At 44.6% G+C, this 14,969-nt stretch overlaps 1 protein-coding gene across 14 annotated transcripts in view; it reads right to left on the minus strand.

The window, feature by feature from the left end:
- Positions 1-14,969, minus strand: part of ST3GAL3 (ST3 beta-galactoside alpha-2,3-sialyltransferase 3) — a 464,990-nt gene that overhangs the window by 332,698 nt on the left and 117,323 nt on the right. The gene's annotated exons all lie outside the window — the stretch shown is intronic.

Raw genomic sequence — 14,969 nt, forward strand, 5'->3', positions numbered from 1 at the left:
CTCTTTTTGGTTTACTGTTCTGGCCTCCCGGTAGGGGGCGGCAGCACAGAAGTGGGGACAGCCCTGCAGCAAACTCGGCAGGGCAGCCCGCGTCCTTCCCTCCCAGCCAACCAGAGTGGCGCAGAGCCCTCCCGGCAGGCGGTGCAGCAGGAGAGGTCGCGTGGCGAGCGCCCCGCTGAAGCCCTGGCCACCCCCTTCTCTCTCTCTCCCCTCCCCCTTCCCGACCAGGCGCGCACTCTGCTGCACATCTGCAGCACAGGGTGTCCCCGTGGTTCCGGCCGCCCGGCAGGGTTTATTCTTTTCCTGCTTTGCCACTCCGGCCGCGGGGGTGGAGGGGTGTGCCTGCCTGCCTGCCCGCCCGCCAGGCAGGGGTTTTTTTCTGTGTCTCTACGCTTTGCCAGTGTTCGCAGGGGCAGCAAAAAAGCCAGAGCTGCCTTGCCCCCATTCTCCCTGTAAGCAGAGTCAGGATAAGCTCTACTCTGACCTCTGGTGGAAAGAATTTCAGAGAGTGTATTTGCATAGGCACGCCTACCCCATCCCAGGCTGCCGAGCTGTGGGACTGCTTTGTGACAAATGACTCAACCTCAGTTGAGTGGTACTTGCTAGACAAGGGACATGGGTTCCAAATCTCAGTGAATTGAGAGAGGCTGGGGACAGGTATCTGTGTCTGGTGGTGCAGTCTCCTTGTGGAGCCAGAAGCACCAGTTCCACCCCTCCTCTCTCCTCTGTGGAATGTCAGAGTTGATTTTTTATTCCCTTAAGAATCCAGATACAGGTTACTGAGCTGAACTCACTTTTGGCTAATGGTGCACTAGCACTGGGGCTCCCCTACTATGAGCTGAAATCACTAAGAGTTGAAATCACTAAAGAGCTGAAATTACTGAGCTGAGAGCACTGAGTACTGTGCTAACTAGTGGGGGAGCCTGAAGCTATACTGTGGAACAGAGCAGCTGGCGGAGTGGAGCAGTTTGTGGGGACGGCTGGAGCGGATCACAGGACAGCTGGTGGAGCAGAGCGGCTGGCAGAGTGGAGTAGCTGTGGGATGGGTGGAGCGGCCCACAGAGCGAGCGGAGCCAAGCAGTTTGCAGGGACAACTGGGGCAGCTCACGGGACAGTTGGTGGAGCAGAGCAGCTGGTGGAGCGGAGCAGTTTGTGAGGACGGCTGGAGGAGCAGAGTGGAGCAGTTGGTAAAGCGGAGCAGTTCGTGGAGAAGGCGGGAGCAGAACCCACGGAGAGGAAGAACCCACGGAGAGGCAGGGCAGTTGGCCCTGGACCACATAAGGTGCCCCTTTCTACCCAGGCTGTGGGGAGAGACCTCTGCAGATAGACTCTCAAACTTTGGGGCTGCACTGACCCAGGACAGAGACTTTTGAATTGTGGGACTTTTGGGACTGTGGGTGATTTGGGGGTTGCTGGACTCAAGAGCCCAGGAAAAAGGACACAGCCCAATTTCCTGGGGTGGGTCTTTGCTCATGGTTTGGTCAAGGAACTCTAGTTGAGGTGTTCTCCCAATTTAGTGTTTGTTGTTTATCTCATGTAATTAAACCTTTTCTGCTACACCGAGACTCCGTGCTTGCAAGAGGGGAAGCATTGCCTCTTTGAGGCGCCTATGGGTGTGTGTAAGATTTTCCCAGGTCACTGGGTGGGGGCTCGAGCTGGTTTGGCATTGGGTTTTTGAAACAGAACCCCTGGATACTGAACCCGGCCCTTGTTGCTGCCAACTCAGAGGGGCAGAAGGGTTACATCCCCTTTTCCCTCCAAGTCCCAAATGTTGCCTGTACCCAGGTCCCCATTCTTCCCCTGCCAGGAGTTTTGTGTTCTCCATTTCCCCCATGTCAGAGTCTCTGTATGCCCTCCATCTCCCCCCACAATACCACGGTCCCCCATTATCCTCCCTATACCATGGTTGGGTGCACCCCCACCCCCTGCAATCATTATTATTTCTTTTCTTTCTATCTAGGAGATGAGTCATTCAGGGTGCCAAATATACATCACCAAACCAGGAAGAAGAGGTGGATGAGACTATTTTAAAACAACTAACAAAATAGAATCATAGAATATCAGGGTTGGAAGGGACCTCAGGAGGTCATCTAGTCCAACCCCCTGCTCAAAGCAGGACTAATTCCCAACTAAATCATCCCAGCCAGGGCTTTGCCAAGCCTTACCTTAAAAATCTCTTAGGAAGGAGATTCCACCACCTCCCTAGGGAACCCATTCCAGTGCTTCACCACTCTCCTACTGAAAAAGCTTTTCCTAATAGCCAACCTAAATCTCCCCCACTGCAACTTGAGACCATTATTCCTTGTTCTGTCATCTGGTACCACTGAGAACAGTCTAGATCCATCCTCTTTGGAACCCCCTTTCAGGTAGTTGAAAGCAGTTATCAAATCTCCCCTCACTCTTCACTTCTGCAGACTAAACAACCCCAGTTCCCTCAGTCTCTCCTCATAAATCATGTGCTCCAGCCCCCTAATCATTTTTGTTGCCCTCTGCTGGACTCTTTCCAATTTTTCCACATCCTTCTTGTAGCATGGAGCTCAAAACTGGAAATTGTTCTCAGATGGGGCCTCACCAGTGTCGAATAGAGGGGAATGATCCCTCCATCTGCTGGCAATGCCCCTACTTATACAGCCCAAAATGCTGTTAACCTTCTTGGCAACAAGGGCACACTGTTGACTCATATCCAGCTTCTCATCCACTGTAACCCCTAGGTCCTTTTCTGCAGAACTTCTGCCTAGCCATTCGGTCCCTAGTCCGTAGCACTGCATGGGATTCTTCTGTCCTAAGTGCAGGACTCTGCACTTGTCCTTGTTGAACCTCATCAGATTTCTTTTGGTCCAATCCTCCAATTTGTCTAGGTCCCCCTGTATCCCATCCCTACCCTCCAGCATATCTACCACTCCTCCCAGTTTAGTGTCATCTGCAAACTTGCTGAGAGTACAGTCTATGTCATCCTCCAAATCATTAATGAAGATATTGAACAAAACCGGCCCCAGGACTGACCCTTGGGGCACTCCGCTTGATACCAGCTGCCCATTAGACATAGAGCCATTGATCACTACCCGTTGAGCCCAAAGATCGAGCCAGCTTTCTGTCCACCTTATATTCCATTCATCCAGCCCATACTACTTTACTTGCCAGCAAGAATATGTGGGAGAGCGTATCAAAAGCTTTGCTAAAGTCAAGGAATAACCACATCCACTGCTTTCCCCTCATCCACAGAGCCAGTTATCTCATCATAGAAGGCAATCAGGTTAGTTAGTTTAATCATACAAAGCAAAAGAATTGGTGGTGATAGGGGACTTATCTCTTGGGAAAATAATACAGTAGGGCACACATTATCCAACAAGTTACTGGAATTGGGGACCGTTTTTTATTTTGATAAATAGTGAGGAACTGATTGAGAATTTGAGTGAAAGTGAAATGAGAGAGTTCATGATTCTGAGGAATGGTAGGAGGGAAAACAGCAGAATAAAGATAATGGATTTCAAGAAGGCAGATTTTAACAAAATCAGGGAGTTGGTAGGTAAGATCCCATGGGAAGCAAATCTAAGGGGAAAAAGAGTTCAAGAGAGTTGGCAGTTTTTCAAAGCGACAGTGAGGGCAAAAGTGCAAACTATCGCACTGCATAGGAAAGATAGAAAGTATGGCAAGAAACCATTGGGTCTTAACCAGGAGATATTCAATTATCTGAACCTCAAAAAACCAAAAAAGTCCTACAAAAAGTGAAAACTAGGTCAAATTACAAAGAATGAATATAAAAAAACAACATGAGCATGTAGAGACAAATTGGAAAGGCCAAGGAACAAAACAAAATAAAACTAGTGAGGGACAAAGGGTAACAAGAAAACATTCTACAAATACATTAGAAGCAACTGCCAAAATTAAGCTATCCCATCATACCATCCCTTCCATAAACTTATCAAGTTTAGTCTTAAAGCCAGATATGTCTTTTGCCCCCACTACTCCCCTTGGAAGGCTGTTCCAGAACTTCACTCCTCTAATGGTCAGAAACCTTCATCTAATTTCAAGTCTAAACTTCCTAGTGTTCAGTTTATACCCGTTCGTTCTTGTGTCTACATTGGTACTAAGCTTAAATAATTCCTCTCCATCCCTAATATTAATCCCTCTGATATATTTATAAAGAACAAGCATATCCCCCCTCAGCCTTCTTTTGGCTAGACTAAACAAGCCAAGCTCTTTGAGTCTCCTTTCATATGACAAGTTTTCCATTCCTCGGATCATCCTAGTAGCCCGTCTCTGAACCTGTTCCAGTTTGAATTCATCCTTCTTAAACATGGGAGACCAGAACTGCACACAGTATTCCAGGTGAGGTCTCACCAGCGCCTTATATAACTGTACTAACACCTCCTTATCTTTGCTAGAAATACCTCGCCTGATGCATCCTAAAACCGCATTAGCTTTTTTAAGGGCCATATCACATTGGCGGCTCATAGTCATCCTGCGATCAACCAATACTCCAAGGTCCTTCTCCTCCTCTGTTGCTTCCAACTGATGTGTCCCCAATGTATATCTAAAATTCTTATTATTAATCCCTAAGTGCATGACCTTGCACTTTTCACTATTAAATTTCATCCTATTACTATTACTCCAGTTTACAAGGTCACCCTGATCTTCCTGTATGATATCCCGGTCCTCCTCCATGTTAGCAATACCCCCAGCTTTGTGTCATCCGCAAACTTTATTAGCACATTCCCGCTTTTTGTGCCAAGATCAGTAATAAAAAGGTTAAATAAGATTGGTCCCAAAACCGATCCTTGAGGAACTCCACAAGTAACCTCCTTCCAGCCTGACAGTTCACCCTTCAGTATGACCCATTGCAGTGTCCTCTTTAACCAGTTCCTTATCCACCTTTCAATTTTCATACTGACCCCCATCTTTTCCAATTTAACTAATAATTCCCCATGTGGAACCGTGTCAAATGCCTTACTGAAATGGAGGTAAATTAGGTCTACTGCATTTCGTTTGTCTAAGTAATCTGTCACCTTCTCAAAGAAGGAGATCAGGTTGGTTTGGCATGACCTATCTTTAGTAAAACCATGTTGTAATTTGTCCCAATTACCATTGACCTCAATGTCCTTAACTACGTTTTCCTTCAAAATTTTTTCCAAGACCTTACATACTACAGATGTCTAACAGGCCTATAGTTACTCGGATCACTTTTTTTCCCCCTTTCTTAAAGATAGGAACTATGTTAGCAATTCTCCAGTCGTACGGTACAACCTCTGAGTTTACCGATTCATTAAAAATTCTCGCTAACCGGCTTGCAATTTCATGCACCAGTTCCTTTAATATTCTTGAATGAACATTGTCTGGGCCTTCCGATTTTGTCCCATTAAGCTGTTCAAGTTTGGCTTTTACCTCAGATGTGGTAATATCCACCTCCATATCCTCATTCCCGTTTGTCATCCTTCCATTATCCCTAAGCTCCTCATTAGCCTTATTAAAGACTGAGGCAAAGTACTTATTTAGATATTGGGCCATGCCTAGGTTATCCTTAACCTCCTTTCCATCCTCAGTGTTTAGCGGTACCACTTCTTCTTTCTTCGTTTTCTTCTTATTTATATGGCTATAGAACCTTTTTCTATTGGTTTTAATTCCCTTTGCAAGGTCCAGCTCTACTTGGCTTTTAGCCTCTCACTTTATCCCTACATGTTCTGACCTCACTAAGGTAGCTTTCCTTGCTAATCCCACCCTTCTTCCACTCCTTGTAGGCTTTCTGCTTTTTCTTAATCACCTCTCTGAGAGGCTTGCTCATCCAGCTTGGTCTACAACTCCTGCCTGTGGTTTTTTTCCCCTTTCTTGGGATGCAGGCTTCCGATAGTTTCTGCAGCTGCGACTTAAAATAATTCCAGGCCTCCTCCGCATTTAAATCCACAAGTTCTTCAGTCCAATCCACTTCTCTAACTAATTTCCTTAATTCTCTAAAGTTAGCCCTCGAGAAGTCACAAACCCTAGTCCCAGATCTATTTTTGTTTATCCTTCCATCTAGTTTGAACTGAATTAGCTCATGATCACTCGAACCAAGGTTGTCCCCTACAACCATTTCTTCTATGAGGTCCTCATTACTCACCAAAATCAAATCTAAAATGGCATCCCCTCTTGTTGGTTCTTCAACTACTTGGTGAAGAAATCCATCTGCTATCACATCCAGAAAAATCTAAGCCCTATTATTCTTGCTAGCACTTATCTTCCAGTCTATATCTGGGAAGTTAAAGTCTCCCATGATCACACATTTCCCATTAGTGTTTACTTCATTAAAAACATTAAAGAGGTCTCTATCCATATCCAAGTCAGATCCCGGTGGTCTGTAGCACACCCCAAGCACTATCTTAGGGGAAGCTCTAGTAGCTTTCTTTCCCAGTGTGATTTTTGCCCAGACAGACTCTTCTTCCATCACTTCTTATTTCTTTACAGTTAACCTCCTCATTGATGTACAAGGCTACTCCACCACCTTTGCCTTTATTTCTGTCTTTCCTAAACAGCACGTAGCCTTCAATACCTGTACTCCAGTCATGACTATTATTCCACCATGCTTCTGTTATCCCTATAATATTCGGTTTCACTTCCTGCACCAGTAGCTCTACTTCCTCCATTTTGTTCCCTAGGCTCCTCGCATTAGTGTACAGACATCTTAATTTTTGCCGTTTAGCTTCACTGACATTCTCTACCCTGTTAGGCACAGACATTCTACCACCAGCATCACCTGTTAGTCTGCTATCTACACTACCCTTCCTTCTTATGCCAATTCTTCTGTCCACAACTGTATCCCCTCTTATGTTGTTTACTTCCCTCTCAAGGTTAAATTCCGGCGTGGAGATCTCCCGAACATCTCCCAGCCATCTCCCCCAAATTCCTAGTTTAAAGCTCTCTTAATCAGTTCGGCGAGCCTTCATCCTAGAAGTCTATTTCCCTCCTTACTCAGGTGAAGTCCATCCCGAGAGAACAGTCTTCTGTCCATAAATGCTTCCCAATGGCCGTACATCCCAAAGCCCTCCTTATAGCACTACTGCCTGAGCCATCTGTTGATTGCCATAATCTTGTTACACCTTTGTTGCCCTTCTCTGGGAACCGGTAGAATCCCACTGAAGATCACCTGAGCCTCGATTTCCTTAAGCGTCTTCCCCAGTCAGGCATAGTCTCCCTTGATACATTCCAGAGAGTATCTGTCCTTCATGTGGGAACGAATGATACGGCTAATCAACAGATTCTTTCCCGCTCCCGCCAGGATCCTTTTCAGCCTCAGGTCCACATCCTGTATCTTAGCACCCGGCAGACAGCATACCCTTCTGTTCTCCCGATCAGCTCTAGTTACAGGCCTGTCTATTCTTCTCAGTAAGGAGTCTCCAATCACGTAGATCTGCCTTTTCCTGGTGACAGTGTGATTCTCCGGTCTATCCCCTTCGCCCACTGGCTGCAAGTCCTCTCGATTCCTATACACCCTTGCAATCCTCCTGGGGCTTATATTTGGTGTTGCCTCCATTGACTCCTCCCCTCCTCTTGTAGGACTATCAGCTCTTCTCTTTTTCCTTGCCCTCTCTCCTTCAGAGATCACCTGCTGTTCCCCTTCTTCATTTTCCAACTCTGCAAACCTGTTCCTGAGTTCTATTTCTCCTTCACTGGCCCATCTTTTCCCCTGCCTGGTTCTCTTAGTCATATGCTTCCACCGTCCAGTTTCCTCTCCCAGCAGTCTCTCCTCTGAATTCTTTGGTCCTGCTTCCATCTGCATGTCTGAGCTTATCCCTTTAGCCCCCTCGTGTCTGTCCTCCATCATCTGTTCAAAACCTCTTCTAAACTCAACCAGAGTTTCCACTTGCATCTCCAGTCCTCGGATCTTTTCTTCCATCAGCTCTATCAGGCGGCACTTCATAGACTCATAGACTCTAGGACTGGAAGGGACCTTGAGAGGTCATCGAGTCCAGTCCCCTGCCCTCATGGCAGGACCAAATACTGTCTAGACCATCCCTAATAGACATTTATCTAACCTACTCTTAAGTATCTCCAGAGATGGAGATTCCACAACTTCCCTAGGCAATCTATTCCAGTGTTTAACTACCCGACAGTTAGGAACTTTTTCCTAATGTCCAACCTAAATCTCCCTTGCTGCAGTTTAAGCCCATTGCTTCTTGTTCTATCATTGGAGGCTAAGGTGAACAAGTTTTCTCCCTCCTCCTGATGACACCCTTTTAGATACCTGAAAACTGCTATCATGTCCCCTCTCAGTCTTCTCTTTTCCAAACTAAACAAACCCAATTCCTTCAGCCTTCCTTCATAGATCATGTTCTCAAGACCTTTAATCACTCTTGTTGCTCTTCTCTGGACTCTCTCCAATCTCTCCACATCCCTCTTGAAATGCGGTGCCCAGAACTGGACACAATACTCCACTTGAGGCCTAACCAGCGCAGAGTAAAGCGGAAGAATGACTTCTTGTGTCTTGTTTACAACACACCTGTTAATGCATCCCAGAATCACGTTTGCTTATTTTGCAACAGTATCACACTGTTGACTCATATTAAGCTTGTGGTCCACTATGATCCCTAGATCTCTTTCTGCCATACTCCTTCCTAGACACTCTCTTCCCATTCTGTATGTGTGAAACTGATTGTTCCCTCCTAAGTGGAGCACTTTTTGCATTTATCTTTATTGAACTTCATCCTGTTTATCTCAGACCATTTCTCCAATTTGTTCAGATCATTTTGAATTTTGACCCCGTCCTCCAAAGCAGTTGCAATCCCTCCCAGTTTGGTATCGTCCGCAAACTTAATAAGCGTACTTTCTATGCCAACATCTAAATCGTTGATGAAGATATTGAACAGAGCCGGTCCCAAAACAGACCCCTGCGGAACCCCACTTGTTATACCTTTCCAGCAGGATTGGGAGCCATTAATAACTACTCTCTGAGTACTGTTATCCAGCCAGTTATGCACCCACCTTATAGTAGCCCCATCTAAATTGTACTTTCCTAGTTTATCTATAAGAATATCATGCGAGACCGTATCAAATGCCTTACTAAAGTCTAGGTATATCACATCCATTGCTTCTCCCTTATCCACAAGGCTCGTTATCCTATCAAAGAATGCTATCAGATTAGTTTGACACAATTTGTTCTTTACAAATCCATGCTGGCTATTCCTTATCACCTTACCACTTTCCAAGTGTTTGCAGATGATTTCTTTAATTACTTGCTCCATTATCTTCCTTGGCACAGAAGTTAAACTGACTGATCTGTAGTTTCCTGGGTTGTTTTTATTTCCCTTTTTATAGATGGGCACTATATTTGCCCTTTTCCAGTCTTCTGGAATCTCCCCCGTCTCCCATGATTTCCCAAAGATAATAGCTAGAGGCTCAGATACCTCCTCTATTAACACCTTGCAGACAAAACTCTTTTCAGGTACCCCCTCCAGGATCATGTACATGCCGCAGCTTCCACATTAAGTCATCCTCATTAAACTATGAATCTATGAATAACAAAAGTATATAATGGAATCAATGATCTAGAGAAGGGAGCTCAGAAACTTCTTTCCTCCCTGGGCCATAATACAAGAACAATGAAACAGTCAATCAAATTAAAAGGTGGCAAATTCAAACTTGAAAAAAGGAAATTCTTTTTCCTACAATGTGTAATTAAACTGTGGAACACATTGCCACACAGAGGCCAAGAATTTAAGACTCAAAAGGGATTGTATGGATAACAAAAATATCCAGAGTTGTTACAATTAAGGATAAAAATTGGCAGGAATATTAAACCTCGTGTTTCAGGTCTTAAGCCAATCTCTAATTACTGGAGATCAGGTTGAGGCCTACTGTGGCGGGCAGCTTATTTCACAACCTCCTACAGAGGAAGATGTAAACACCCTGCAGAAGCATCTGGTACTGGCCATTGTCACAGACAGGATGCTAGACTAGATGGACTTCTGGGAATTCCTCTGTTTCTACCAATGGCTATTTATAGATGTATAGACCCAACCTTCACTAACAGTGAGGAAGCACAGTCCAGCAGTTGAGGCACCAGCCCAGGACAGAGTCCTGAGTTGAAGTCCCCGCTTTGCCACAGATTCCCCGGTGGTCTTGGGCAAGTCACTTTGCTTTCTTGTGCCTCAGTTCCCTATCTGAAAAATAAGGACAACACCACCGTCTTCATTCCCAGGGGTGGTATGAGGATAAAATACATTAAAAGATTATGAGGCACTCAGAGATAAGTACCGGTGATAGCTATTTGATGTCAGAAACTTGGTGCTGTCTGTTCTGCTATAGAAGTTCATTTTACAGGCCTTCTGAGGTGCAAACTTCATTCAAACACTGTTCAGAGTCAACCCCTACTGTTCAGCACAACACTGAAATGCAAGACTCCAGCACCACAAGACTTCTTTGTTCAGGCTCCACTGAACAAACAGGCCCACAGTGATACGCTATGTCCACACAGTACAAATACATTCATCCACTTTCAATTTTAAGGTGATTTTTATTTTACTTTGCTTTGTTTTTAACCTGCCTTTATGATATTGTGCAATTGTACACGCACTCTGGTGAGCGGAGGCAGAGACTTTATAATTACTATCCATATGACCGGAATCAAGCACAATGGGGGCACAAAAGCAATCCAGGATAGCACGTTTGGAAATCGGAGCGCATAACGCAGTCTTAGGGCTTGTCGACACTGTGCTGCTGGGTATGAACTGCACAGCACACCAGAGTGATGCCCTCTGCCTGCCCTGTGTGGAGACACACACCAGGCACCTTTTAGTTTGCATCAGCAGGGTCTATACAGGGCAGCTGGAGTGCAACACACTGTTGTGCTGTGCAACTCACACCCCCATAGTTCACACTGCAGTGCAGTGCGGACATTGCCCAAATCCATACAGTATTCTTATTTGAAATTACACTTAGCATATTGCTACTACAAAGTCAAGTCTCCAGTCACTACACATTGTATACTCAGGTGGTAAAACAGGAGAGCCATTCTCAAAGTACTACCGAGCACACTTCGTAGCCTTAACAGACCCTAAGATCTATCTAAAACAGGGGTAGGCAACCTCTTCGGCACCCAAGCTGATTTTCAGTGGCACTCACACTGCCCGGGTCCTGGCCACCGGTTCCAGGGGCTCTGCATTTTAATTTAATTTTAAACGAAGCTGCTTAAATATTTTAAAAACCTTATTTACTTTACATACAACAATAGTTTAGTTATATATTATAGACTTATACAAAGAGACCTAAAAAAATTAAAATGTATAAATTAGAGTGAATAAACGAAGACTCGGCATAGCACTTCTGAAAGGTTGCTGACCTCTGATCTAGAATCTTATACTACACCTACTGCTACAGCGTTTTAGTGCATTTTTAAGATGAAAAGAGGAACCAGGTCCTTCTCTTTAGACAGATCTATCATCTTTTTGTGTGGAAAACACACCCTGATCCAAACTCATAGTTACAGTATTTCCCTCAGAGAGCGATGCCCCTCAGAATTCTCTATTTGCATAGTCTCTCATGCCACTCTGGTATGGACAACAGGATTTCCCATTAATTCCAAGGCACTATGGCTAAATCATTTATTACAACAGGAGTGATCTATAAAACAACAGGCCAAAAAAGAAGATATTAAAATAAATAAACAAATACGAAGGTTCTTACAATGGGTTCAACTGGCAGAACAGTATGAGAGAGAATCTGGAAAAGGGTTTCCCCTCCAAGACACAGGGGAAATACACTGAAGAAGCAGTATGCTGAGAGGTAGATGTAACTGAACAGACCTGGTGACTACATTCTCACTCATGCTAGGAAATTATAGACCACAGCTGACAAAGAACAGCAGAGTAATGTGGGGAAGCCTAGAATTTAATAAACATGGGAAATAAACTTCCTCCAATCCCAGAAGAGCATGAGATCTCCTCAGGTCAGAAATAAAACACATTTATACACTGTAGGGAAGACCAGAGTAGAAGCAGAACCTAATGGCTGTCAACAATTTAATAATAAAAGTGTAATGGGGATTATAAAAACAGAAGTACAGCCAAGCATAGCAAGCTCTATAACTGATGCAAATCATGTGCCAAGTTAAATGCTGGCACAAATAGGAAGCTTTCTCCCAAGCATCCAACAGTAATCCAGCTGCTTGTCTGTGAGTGGGAAGCACTTAGTCTAATCTCTGTAAACTGTGAACAGACCACCCAATCAGACTGTCCCAGGACATGAAGGATTAAACCAAATACAAGTTTTCAAATTTGTGTTTTATAGTGATAGCCACACAGATATATAGAAACTTAGTGGGCCAAATTATTCACTGGTGTGAACTCCACTGAAGTCAATATATCAGGGACGAATTTGGCTCACCATATTTTTGGCCTCCCACTATGAGCCTGATTTTGAAACATTTACCCACAAATAATCACACCAGAAGGCACAACTGCTACCCCTTCAACATCTACTTGATAACTGTGAATAGAATGATTTGTGCCATAAAATTGAGAAAGAATTGCTGCTTGTTTGCAGATCAGGGCCTTCATATGGAATTACAGTTTTAAACTTCTTATACAGCATGGTGGGAAAGCAAGTCCAATTCCTTTGTGATTTTAAATTTTACTGACTGTCAGCGTAATTAAGCTGGACAACTCAGGAGACTGAAGTCCTCTAGCAGTAGTAGTTCTCCCCAACTATGTGTCAACCCTGTCCTGGTGCAGTTCAGTCTCTATCAAGACTGAGAAGACTATTCAGAGGAAGGGGTAGGAAGGACTGCAAGCGGATAAGCTAAGGGTCACTAGAAATGTGAATCAGCCAGGAAGAGGAATAAGTGGGTTATAAGTAACTAAAATAGGAAAGGGAAAACAAAGGGTTAAATAACTTCAATATTTAACATAGGTCCAGATTAAAGAAAGGTAATATTGAAAGGGTTGGGGGAAGCAGGGACTCGAGTTGATTCCTTTTTCTATTGCTTAGATTGCAATCTCTTTGGTGTAGGAACCTGTTTAAAGCTATAAAAGCACATAGCATGATTTGGAGAGTTATATAAATAATTAAACACAAAAAGTGTTTTTAAAAAAAACATTAAGATTGCAAAACCAAGCAGTCAAAAATTAGGAAATGCCAGAATTAAGGTGGCCTGGTCTACTTACCCCAGGCCCAGCCTTTTGGCCCAGCTCCAGTCCCGTACCCCCAGCTCCTCCTTCATCTGCCCCACGCTGTTCCTCTTCCCAATCTGCTCCCTCTGCATTCAAGTCAGGTAGCTTCCTCTTGCTCACTGCTGGGCACCAGCAGGTGGAGCACTGAGAGGAGAAGACAGTCTCCCTGTGCTCCATTCCTGCATCTGGCGGCACAGCAGTCGGGAACAGCAATGGCAGAGGAAGTCCCGCTCAGCCCCTGCAACCCTAGTCTGGAGCATGCCCAGTACATGCAGGAACCTGGGGAATTTAGCTGTCAAGTTCTAACAAGTCTCTACTGGTCATGCGTGACCTGAGATTTTTCAAAGACTTACAAAACTTGGCATTCATTTCTAACTGGCGCAGCAAAAGGCACATCCCTAATACCATACTGACAATCCCCCTTTACAAAATTTCCCGTTCTGACTCCAAAGTACAGGTAATACTAGAGCTTCTCTCAAAGAAACACTTAAGTTCATTTTTAAAAACATGGACAAAACAATGTATTTTTCCCAAATCTTGTTCTCAGAAATGGCTGAATCTTTTTTCTGAAACTTTCCCAAAATTTCAGCCTGAGACACACAGCTAGCATAGGAAATTTCAATCCATACCGTTCAAATTTGGCACAGTCACAAGCAACTGAAAACAGGGTCTGATGATAAGAAGTGTTGGGCAACCTTAAGTGTAGAAAGCTCAGCCTATAATAATCACCACAATAATTGTGCCAGCTAATGTGGATAAATATCCAATACCCTGAGACCAATACTTCATTTTCCACAGATTACATCACACGGCAATGATTTTTCAACTCTACCAACGCAACTGCAATTCAAACCTATATGCTCAAGGAGAAAGGCTCCATATCCTATCACCAATCCCCTGAGAATACTGGTGACACCAGAAATCATGAGACTAGTACTTATTGCTCCAAATTTGACAGAAAAAGTAAGTAATATCCCTTAATTTGCCTTTCCCTGTAATCCCTGAGCTGGTGGCCCCTAAAACATCTGCCCCAGCTTTATATCCTGTAGAAAGCAATATACTAGAGAGGTCCTCTTCATTAGACAAAGTGATTACCTAATTCATTCCCAACCAGAAAGAAGACCAAGTGAGCAATCATTTGAGAAGCAATCACCAATACCACTCCATGGATGATCCATCAGAAGAGGTGTCTCTAGTAGCAGTCATGACTAAGGCTACATTTATGTTGCAGGTGAAATCCGTGACTTCTACAGACCTCCGTGACATTCTCTGCTTCAGTACCAGGGGCTGCGGGACTCTGGAGTTGGCAGCCAGAGGGGCCCTGGCAGGGATCCAGCGACAGGAGGCCTCCTGAAAGGTTCCAAAAATGGGTGACGGCCTCATGCTGGAGGAGGGGGATGCCTCGCATGAGCGGCTGGGGGTGTCCCATTTTCTCATTGGAAAATATGGTCACCCTGCAGCTCCCAGCTGCCATGGGTGGAGGGGCACCCCCTCCCCCGCACCACAGCTTCCAGTTGCCGTGGGCAGAGCAGGAGCCCCACAGCTCCAAGCCATCACGTTGGCAGGGAAAACCATGGAGCCACAAAAGCAAAAATCACAGACAGGTCACGGCTTCTGTAAATTTTTGTTTATTGCCCATGACCTGTCAATGACTTTTACTAAAAATAACCATGACAAAAGCCTTAGGTCATGACCCTGCCCTCAAAATAGGTGCCAGTTTCATTAGTTCAGAGAATGAGACAACTGATGTCATTCCAAACACAATGTTTTAATATTATTAAAGGCTGAGAGGTTCCAGTTTTCGTAATGAAGTGAATGGAATGTGTAAATCTT

The sequence above is a fragment of the Gopherus flavomarginatus genome, chromosome 7, assembly GCF_025201925.1.
Source record: "Gopherus flavomarginatus isolate rGopFla2 chromosome 7, rGopFla2.mat.asm, whole genome shotgun sequence".
NCBI classification, from domain to species: Eukaryota; Metazoa; Chordata; order Testudines; family Testudinidae; genus Gopherus; species Gopherus flavomarginatus.